Genomic DNA, 11,174 nt, shown 5'->3' with positions numbered 1-11,174 from the left:
TGTATGTGCCAAAACATTTTCTTAAAAGAAATGGGTAACCCCTGTAATATTAACTATTTTTAATAATTCACCCATCTCTTTCTAAAGGGAAAAAAATGTCTGTATGTATGTATGTGCACAATTTACTAAAAAATCCATAACTTCAAAACTAATCAACCGAATTTAAATTTTAAATATATGAAATAGGGGTAGAAAAGACTGAGTAATTTAATAGAATTATTAAAAATAGTTAATATTACAGGGGTTACCCATTTCTTAAAAAAAAATGTTTTGGCACGTACATTTTTTTAAAAGAAATTGGTAACCCCTTTAATATTAACAATTTTTAATAATTCTATTAAATTACTCAGTATTTTCTACCCCTATTTCATATATTTAAAATTTAAATTCGGTTGATTAGTTTTGAAGTTATGGATTTTTTAGTAAATTGTGCACATACATACATACATACAGACATTTTTTTGGGGCAATATTTTGACGTTTTACAACAATCTGAAGATATTAACGTCAAAAACTATAAAACCAATCTTTTCTTTAGTTTTTTCTACCCCTATTTCATATATAATTAATTTAAATTTGGTTGATTAAACCCAAGATTATACGCAATCAAAAGTTAATATACGAATTTACGAAAACAAAGCTTCCTCTATGAGGAAGCAAAAGAATGCAAATATTAAATTATAATAATTAAATTATAATACCCTTGTTAAGTTGTAATCGTTCTCTCATCTCCTACTGGAAACGTTTGAAAATTGTTCACTTCAATCATTATCCTTGATGAGACACACGTTCTCACAAAAAAGCAAAAAATATAGGAGTATTAATTGTCGTTCTATTTGCTACTAAAATGATATCAGCAGCAGTTCTATTTCAAACCTTGCACACTTTTATCACGACGAATTATACAGACCTATATAAAATGTAGTTGTGCCTTATTTTTGTTTCTCTTATTCTTTAATATTATCAAGAATTAACCATTATAATGTTTCTATACAAATTGTAGTACTGGTCAGTGATTAATTTTACATGAAATATTCAGTTCAGTATTTGAGTATTAACATTAAAATACTGGCCAGTGATTTATTACACATGGAATCCTCGGTCCAGTACTTTAGTACTAACATTGAAATACTCATCAGTAATTCAACACAAGTATTTATTACACAAGTATTTATCACCTAGTATTAAATGCTTTCTCGTCAGTAATTTAATACTAAATATTCAATACTCGTCCTGTATTAAATACTACTTTCATAAATTACTGACCAGTAATAAAATACTGTGCAATACTTGGATCACAGTGATTCAAGTACTAATAAATACTTAACTTTAGTATTATTAATACACAAAATAAGTATTTATTACTAACCAACTAGTAATACTTTTTTGTAAAGGATATGTCTATATGCATGTCACGGAAACAACACGCGACGTGCGACGCGCATTAAAATACCATAAAAAAAGAAATGGCATCAATATGATACAGAATCATTGATGAACGGCTGCTCGCGACATTCGAAAGCGTGAAACGCGGAAGTGCCATACTCTTCAAACGAGTCTCATCGGGAATTTGTAACGTCTCCGTTTCGAGAGTTAAATATTCAACGGGAATTAAATATTCTATGCACAATATCAAGTAATGCTCGCGGGGCGCATCGAAGTTCAAACTAGCATGACCTACTGACATTCTTCGGAACAATCGGAAAACTACCTGCCATCTATAAAAGCGAATCCCTTCTATTGATCATACGGGTAAAACAGAAATAAATCGGAGTCGTTAATTGATCGGCCGTGCGGAGTATTAACAAAGCGCGAGTGAAATCGCAGATTCGTGATTTACGCGTGAAATCTTAATGGACGAGAAATTAGTTTCCCCCAAACGTCTGTTCTCTGTCTCTCGCACGTAAATTTTGGCAGAATAGCGATTACCCGGTGGAACCCAACCAATCCGAATAAAATCGGATCTGTTCGCAGGGGGGCGGAATGCCGATCACGAGTAACAGCGTGCCCTATCTGCTCAGTTCGAGCCTGAACAGGCTCGAGACGGCCGTCCGTGTCCTCGACGTCGTCGCAGCAGGGACTCGGACTACTGCAGCAGGTTGACTCCAGCATGGTAAGACAACTACCCCCCATCTGCCTGAACCTGAATGGACCATCACTACCACCAACACTCTCTCCATCACTCCAGCTACCGGGACAGCATTCCCACTGACCCTCCGTTACAGTGTAAGGATATTCACTAAGCCTTAGATCGGTTTGCGCCTACCGCGCTCTCTTCCTCTCTCTCTCTCTCTCTCTCTCTCTCTCTCTTTCTATCCCCCTCTCTCTTTCTCTCCCCCTCTCTCTTTCTCACCCCCTCTCTCTCTCTCTCCCTCCCTCTCTCCCTTCCTCTCTCCCTCTCTCCCTTCCTTACCCCTCCCCCTCTCGATTAATTCGGAGAGACCGTCGCGAAGGCGCAATATCGAAATATTGATCAGAGCGGTCCTCTTTTGACGTTCTGATGATGAATGGTAATTGAAACACGGTTATAAACAGAATGATAATTTCGAACAGGGCTTTATTCCTGAGCTGAGAACACTGTACAGATTGGAATGGATTTTAATCGCGCCTTTTTTATTTATTTAAATTATATTTGATAGATAATTTAACATCTAAGGTTTGGGTTCGATGAAGAATAAAAATTATGCAGTAACTCACTTTTTGATGTTACTAATACATCAGTGGGTAAAAATTATTTTTTCAACATGAACGTAACGAGAGACAGAACGCAAGGATATCTCCTCAAGTTCGTGAAAGATTTGGTTTTACAATCACAAAGGATATATAAATTAAGAGATTTTAAATTATAACCTGTAAATTTTTCTTTCTAAATGAATCTCCTGTATTAAGAGAGTTCCCACCGAGATATTCGCGCTCTTTATTCCAAGACCGATTTGTTAGCGCGGTTCCTCTCTATTGTCGCGAGAAACATCTCGCATACACCGCTCGAAAAAACGGCAAAGCATAAAAGATGACTCTTTCTTTCCCATGTTGCAGTATCAGTTCTTCAATAGACAACCCGAAGCGTGAAGTGCCAACGATCGTCATGGAACGAAGTTCGGACAAGATCGCGGTGATTGTAGAGTCTTTAACTAGCGCGCACAGATCCTCTTTCACGCTTGGTCAATCGTAAAGAAACAAGAAGAAAGTGACGATAAATCGCGCGGAGGTTCTTATCCAAGAACACGGCGAACGAGACGTAATGCCGATTCTCCCTTAACTGGCCTCGGGATCCCGAGTAAACGTCAAGATCTTTCTCCGGAGATCGACGATTCGACCTTATGCCCTGGGAATAGATCGCAAGTCGAAAGGAAATGGAAAGCAGTTCTCGCTGCAATTTATTCTGATCAGATCCGGACCAAGCGAGCAAACAAGCGTGAACTAGCGCAAACTTGCTTCGGTGAGTACTTCCGATTCCATTTNNGCTCGTCGNNNCANGTCGCTCNNTCGCGGCATTCGCGCTCGTTCGCGCTTGCTGGCTTGGTCCGGATCCGACTTAACGCGAATACAATCTGACCTAATAATATATACGTATACATATAGTTGTACACACAGTATACTCTTCGCGGCCGACAGGATTGCGAATCGATGGCCGCAAATTAGCCCGGGAAAACGCTTCACCCCCTTCCAAGCCGGGCTAATACTCGCACCACGTGCATTTCCGCATATATCACCCTCTTCGCTATATGTAGTGGCGAAGGATTCAGGGATAGATGGTTCCGAAGTACTTGTATTACGGGCGTAAATATCCGGGATGTATCAGAAGACGCCGACCGACTCCATAAATCCGACTGATCGTTACAACGGTTGATCACAAAGGCCGTAGCCGGATAAGAAAGATCAATGTGCCACCACACGGATCATGCTCATTTTTTTTTGCTTTGATTGCTATCAGTGTCGCTTACAATTTAGTCAAATATTAGCCCTTAATATTGAATCGTTTTGGTGTGACAAATAAAAATAAAAATTTTGAAAATAATTCATATCTTTTGATCGGCTTAACCGATTTTGATGAAATTTTAATATGTTGTAAATATCATTGAGACACATTTGTGGAAAATTTGTATAAGGTTTCTGATAACAGAAACATTGATAAAAAAATTAAATAAATGTTCTTGCTTTTTTTTAGTCCCGATATCTTTCTGGCACAATTACAAAAAAATTTTTGTAAAACCTTGGAGTAGTTTCCTATCAGACATAATTTTTTGGAAACAATAAAATAGGTAGGCCCAAAATTCTACATAAAATATATGACGATCGTACCAAAAGCATATCATATTTTTAAAAAATGAAAAAAATACTTTATTTTTTAAAAATACCGCCTACCCATTGCTTCCAAAAAATTATGTCTGATAGGAAACTACTCCAAGGTTTTACAAAAATTTTTTCGTAATTGTGCCAGAAAGATATCGAAACTAAAAAAAAAAGCAAGAACATTTATTTATTTTTTTTTATTAATGTTTCTGTCATCAGAAACCTTTCCCGAATTTTTCACAAATGTGTCTCAATGATATCTACAACATATTAAAATTTCATCAAAATCGGTTAAGCCGATTAAAAGATATGAATTATTTTCAAAATTTTTATTTTTATTTTTTACACTAAAACGGTTAAATATTAAGGGCTAATATTTGATTAAATTGTAAGTGACACTGATACCAATCAAAGGAAAAAAAATAAGCATGATCCGTGTGGGGGCACATTGATCTTTCTTATCAGGCTACGGCCTTTGTTAAAATGAAATTAATTACTGATATCGATTACCAGTCAGTGCAATCCGATTTGTCGCTTCCTTTCTTATGTCATTGAATAAAATTCGGCTTGCGTATCCTTGTCGCGCGTTTAAAACTACAACTACATTTATAATTGTAATGTTCACCGTAAGCGATTGTAACGCTCGTCGTAATAGCTATCGTAAGCTCATTGTATGAGTTGATTCAGCTTGAACTCTTATGGCCAGTCTACAATGAGTCGTTAGTCGTTAGTCAGACGTCGGAAGAAAGTTCAGAAAAAGTCATAAGCATATCATAAGGCGATCGGAAATCTGTAATTGGTGATCGTAAATGGCCATCGCAGTCTACAATGAGTCGTTAGTCGTTAGTCAAATGTCGGAAGAAATAGTTATAAGCGTATCGTAAAGGCAATCGGAGGCCTGTAATCGGTGATCGTAAAAGAGATGGCATTTGGCCAATCGCTTATGATTGCCGATTACAGACTTCCGATCGCCTTATGACACGTTTATGACTTTTTCCGACTCTCTTCCGACATCTGATTAACGACTAACGACTCATTGTAGACTGACCATAATAAGAGATGGCATTTGGCCAATCGCTTACGATCGCCGATTACAGACTTCTGCTGATGGCAGAGAACGAGACCTAAGTGTCGTAGTCGTGGACGTAGGATGACGTAGGGTAAAGCAGAGAAAAACGTAGTCGTAAGGCTATTGTAGGCAATAGCAGAGAACGAGACGTAAATGTCGTAGTCGTGAACGTAGGGTAAAGCAGAGAAAAACGTAGTCGTAAGGCCTATTGCCTACAATAGCCTTACGACTACGTTTTTCTCTGCTTTACCCTACGTCCACGACTACGACATTTACGTCTCGTTCTCTGCTATCAGCCTTCCGATCGCCTTACGATACGTTTATAACTTTTTCCGAGTCTCTTCCGACATCTAACTAACGATTAACTACTCATTGTAGACGGGCCTTCTCGGTCTACAATGAGTTGTATCGTAAGTCCTAAGTCATAAGTGAATCGACCAATCAACGTAGAGCGTTGGTAAAATGACAACTCAACAGTCGTTTTACTGAACACGACCGTGGTCACAACCGCGTATCCCTGTCATAATTCGGTGTCATAAATGCCAATATTTATGATACCAACTACGTTGATTGGTCAATTCACTTATGACTTACGACTTACGATACAACTCATTGTAGACCGAACTTAACGCTCAATGTGACCGTCTAAACTTGACTTCTTTCAGCGATCGTTTGTTATAAACAACTCGAGAACATTCGGGTTTCCGATTTTCGACAGTCAAACTGAAAATATTCGGAGGGTCACGATTTCTGATCTATCTCGTACATCAAGCAAACAAGTCGTAAGAGTAAATACACGCAAATTCGGAAAAAGAAAAAGCAATGTTAAAGGCTCGGGCACATAGAAAAACTCAAGCAGTAAAGAAATCAACAGTTTGGGCTTTGGCACATAGAAAAACTTAAGCAGTAAAACTTAAGCACTAAAACTTAAGCAGTAAGACATCAACGGTATGGATTCGTTACCGCTTAGGGCCGTGCCTTAAGTTTTTGACTTTGATTAGCTGATTTGCTTACTGCTTGTTTTACTGCTTAAGTTTTTTATATGTCCGGGCCATAACACACACACACACGCACGCACGCACGCACGCACGCACGCACGCACGCACGCACGCACGCACGCACGCACGCACGCACGCACGCACATATATATATATAGAGATGTGTATATGTATATATATATATATATATACATATACACATCTCTTTTAGCCACGTACGGACAAAGAATGAATATTTTTCTCGTCGATATATATTTGTCTATCTAATAATCTATAAATAAGTTATAAACGGCGTGCGCGCATACACGTCCAGCATGTGTCATGTGTTTAGCCACGCCGCCAGTCGTCAATTGTCGCACTACACAATCACTAAATCTTAAGGTAGCTTTTATAAACTCAGGCGACGTCGCTGTGCGAAGGTGGGTAACGCACACTTCCTACACATACACGCTCGCATACGTACACGCGCGATCGTGGTTGAGTTTCCCCGCGGAGCACAGAGTGCGGTATTGTCGTTCTCGCAAATAATGACATTGATAAAAACCAAGAAATAACTTATGAATCGTTCATCGATGTATTTTGTCCGTCTGCCCGCATACGTAATTGTATGTACATCGAACATTTTTCGCGCAAGAAATTTGTACGTATAGTTCCTGCTCTACGAGATATATTTCTCGATACAATCAATGATATAACAAATATTTAACAATTCATAAAATACTTTGTTTCTAAAGTTCCTTATCAAAGAGATCTCGATATCGCGTGAAGGCGTTTGAAAGATTTACAAATTATATTATAATTATAAGCTTAGTTTCACAAACGTCGATTAACTTTTAATTTTAGCCTAAATAACATGCATGTTGCATAAGATATCTTACAGATATCTTAAAAATATCTGAAGATATCTTCTATTAAAGATATCTTCTTTTAATTTTAGCCTAGATAACATGCATGTTGCATAAGATATCTTACAGATATCTTAAAAATATCTGAAGATATCTTCTATTAAAGATATCTTTACGACGTCTTATGCAACATGCATGTTATCTGGAAGGTTAACTCACTCTTCGTCTCTTTCTAAAGTTGAAATCACACGAAGCACGACTTCTTAAATGATTAACTTGAATGATGCTGCTATGATGCTGCGTGGAATGCATGATTGCATGCATTAAATAAAACATTGAAAAAGTAGTCACGATCGAGCAGACACTCGACAGCATCTTCAGCAGAAAAGAAATTTCAATTGTGCTAATTTCGTAGTACACGTCAAACGTCAGATTCGAAAATGTCGTGGAATAAAAAGAACAAATAACAATATTAATAAAGGCATATAAAAATTGACCTGCACTATATGTTAAATTACCATAATTACCATAATAAACATTTACGTAATAAAGTTCTACAAAAAATAAATAATGAAGAAAAAGTGCGTCCAAATACAGAAATTAAAGAATGTATGAACAAATATTAACATGCAGTGTGGGTTCATTTTTATATGCTTCTATTAATATTGTTATTTATTTCACTACATTTTAGAATCTGACGTTTTTGACGTGTACTACGAAATTAGCACAATTAAAATTTCTTTTCCGAAGATGCTGTCGATCGTCTGCTCGATCGTGACAACTATTTTCAATGTGAAAGGTGCATGCAATGATGCATGCCAAATGCCAAGTACCTCACTCAATGCATGAACGTGTTTATATGCATACATCAGAGCAGGCGTAGCAGCATGCTAATCATTCATTATCATCATACTCATTCATAATCAAGAAATCGTGCTTTGTGTGATTTCGGCTTAAGGGGAGAGTTAGAAAGAGACAAAGAGTGAGATAACCTAAGGTTAAAAATTAAGCGACATTTGTGGAACTGGGCCTAAAAGACACGATTACAATCGTGAGGCCAAACTGCGAATGTCTACATATACATAAATAATATATCAAATATAAAAATACGTAACGGAAAAACCGATAATTCTAAAGTTGTCACAAAGAAGGATAAGCGGATTTTCGAATTGCCAGAGTATTTTCGTAAAATAATAATTAATTAGTAAAATAATTATAATTAATCAATTCCTTCGTACGTTTGAGAAAGGGAGAGAGACAGAGAGACAGAATATTCGGTACAAACGTTTAAAAGAACATCAAGACATACCTATCGTCAATTCATTTACCTTTCGTATATCCTAAAGATAGACGTAATATATATCAACCTGCTCAACGTATAGTGTCACGAAAACACGAAGTTTCTAAGGCAAGACAAATGCAAAACGTTTCTTTCATTGTGCTGTGCAACCATATTAATCAATCCATACGTAATCTCCAGAATTCTCCTACTCTCGATCTCAATCGAGCCTTCTTAAATGCAGCTTCACGGGGTGCCTTCCTCGGATGTTTTTCTCCATTATTTGACGCACATCAATTTTTACGCGTATTTTCACGAGAAAGAAAAACGAAAGACAGAAAAATAATCTTTAAACGTTTTCCCGCCCGCGACGTTGATTGATTCTCGACGATGAGAAAATTCAACCCGCGGCGCGGATGTGCGTGTATGCGCGCGTGTATGTGCGCGTTGAAGAACAACGCAGTAGTAATAAGGTTTTTGAACTTTCCGCATCGTAAACTCCGCGGATTTCCTCTCTCGGTATGACTCTTCCGATTTCCTCCGCATACATATGTGTCGCATACGCGTACGCGTACATGCGACACACACACTCTCTCTCTCTCTCTCCTTTTTTTTCTCTCTCTCCCCCCCCACCCACTCACCCGCTCACTCACTTACTCAGTCGCTCTTCCCTTTTTTTATTCTTAAAATATTCTTACCTACTCGCCCTTAAGTATCGGAAAAGACCCTGCACACATCGACATATACTACTGGACTGCGCATACGTGAAAATCGGTCCGCGTCATAGATAAGAATAGAACGCATGTGCGGCCAATATCTATATCTCTTTCTATTCAATACTGTAATATTAGTTGAAAAGAGACAGAAATTGGTCGCACATGCGCTCTATCCTTTTCTATGACGCAGATCATTTTGGTACACTGTTAGATACGGATTGCGCAGTCTAGTAGTATATGTCGATGCCTGCACACATCTTATGGAAAAATAGTCACCCGTCGAATTTGCTGAAACTGTAGTATGATGTAGTTAATAACGTCTTGATCAAAAGTCCCAATGGGCCCGAGGTCAAAAAATGGACAGTTTCCGAGATACAGGGGGTGAAAGGTCGATAATAGTGTCTCATTCGAAAATTCTACTTTTGTGTAGAATTCTAGATAACAGAGAAGACATTGAAATCGATAGGTGCGATTATTGTGCGATATCGTGCAATAAATCGAAAAGTCGTCATCTTGTTTCTCTACATCTGACAGCAGAATCTGATGGGTAGAAAACGTGAAAACAGGTTAGAGCAAGATTACGTCCCAAGCAGCATTTTTCGGTTAACTTTCCGACTAAGGACTACTTTTTTACTAATCACAACGTTGTAAGCGGTTCAAGAAAGTTATCAAATGTAACTTATAATTACTAACGTTTTTTGGACGTTGTCTAAACGTTAAAATTACGACGTGCTTTTTTTACCACTTTCCCAACGTCAAATTCGAAACAGTTTAAGTCCTATTACCCGACGTTAAGATATTTAACGTTCGCCTGACGTTATACTCTGCACTACACTTTTTGAGCGATTTCAATACGTAATTCCCAACGTAAACCAACGTTTTGTTATCAAACGTTGTAAAACGCTAACGTTGTGAAACGTCGCCTGTGGTTATTTCTGACTGACGTTAAGAAATCGCGAGAAATGGTAACAAATTCTGCCTAAAAAAATGTAGAGCAGATTACTGCTGCGTCAAGCGGGCATCGTCGACGGCAATTCGCGGCGTCGTGCGTGAGCTACGAGGACTATGCGACGAATGTTGACGATCCACGGCCGAACCGGTCCATCTCATCTCACGCGGTTATCGTCGCGTCGTCGGGAAACAACGCGCGCGCGCCGCGCGGTTCACAGCTCGAGAGCGCGTTCGCTCGGCTGCACGGCTGCCATAACCATGCTCTAGATCACCATATAGATGGTATTGCATAGGTCGGATTTGGTTAAGATATACGACTCATTCGCAAATCTAGTATAGAATTTTCAACTAATTAATACTTTATCGACATGTTAAGTCAGTTTGGCGACCTTGTTAAGACTTTTAGTCAATATAGGTACAATTTTGCCTACAGTGGTATACTACTTAGTTTGGAAAAGTCTGAAAAAGTTAATTATTTTATACGAAAAGACAAATTTTAGTAGAATTTATCGCACCTTTTACTACGTAAAGTTTGATATAGTGTGGAACGCTGACTTCGCCACTTTCATTCCTCAAAGAGGAAGGCAAATAATCCGCCATTTTCCAGTATATTTAGATTTAAATTTTTTAACGCACTTTATTAACAATTTAAAGCATTTATATAATATCTGTTGTTAAAGTGTTTTGACAACATATTTATCTTAAAAGTAATTTTGATGAAAAAAAAATTAAAATCTACACTTTAAAAATTTTAGTTATTTATTAGAATATTTAGTAAATTGGAATATTTTAGAAAGGATTCGTTTAATTTTGACCTATCATTTCCACATTTATCAATAAAGTGGGTTTTGTTATACAATTTCAGTGCTGGGTTCGTGTATTTATGGCAAAATTACAATAGTATCAAAGACTGCGCAAACTATATTTTTCCTATAAAGCCATTTTATTTGTGCCAAATTGATAAGTACGTATTATGATACATTTATTACACCAATGCCGTCATATGGTTTAAATGGAAGCACG

General features: G+C 37.6%; 1 long non-coding RNA gene across 1 annotated transcript in view; it reads right to left on the bottom strand.

Annotated features, from left to right (window-relative positions):
- The window catches only part of LOC143905952 (uncharacterized), a 14,293-nt gene extending 5,026 nt beyond the window's left edge, over positions 1–9,267 (bottom strand). Inside the window, exon 1 of the long non-coding RNA XR_013259393.1 lies at positions 9,183–9,267. This is a non-coding gene — a long non-coding RNA (uncharacterized LOC143905952). The remainder of the gene's footprint in view (positions 1–9,182) is intronic.
- Positions 9,268–11,174: the final 1,907 nt, after the last annotated feature.

The sequence above is a fragment of the Temnothorax americanus genome, unplaced genomic scaffold (genome assembly GCF_048541705.1).
Source record: "Temnothorax americanus isolate GAGA-0224 unplaced genomic scaffold, ASM4854170v1 Scaffold7, whole genome shotgun sequence".
Lineage (NCBI taxonomy): Eukaryota > Metazoa > Arthropoda > Insecta > Hymenoptera > Formicidae > Temnothorax > Temnothorax americanus.
This window is presented reverse-complemented; position numbering and strand designations above follow the sequence as displayed.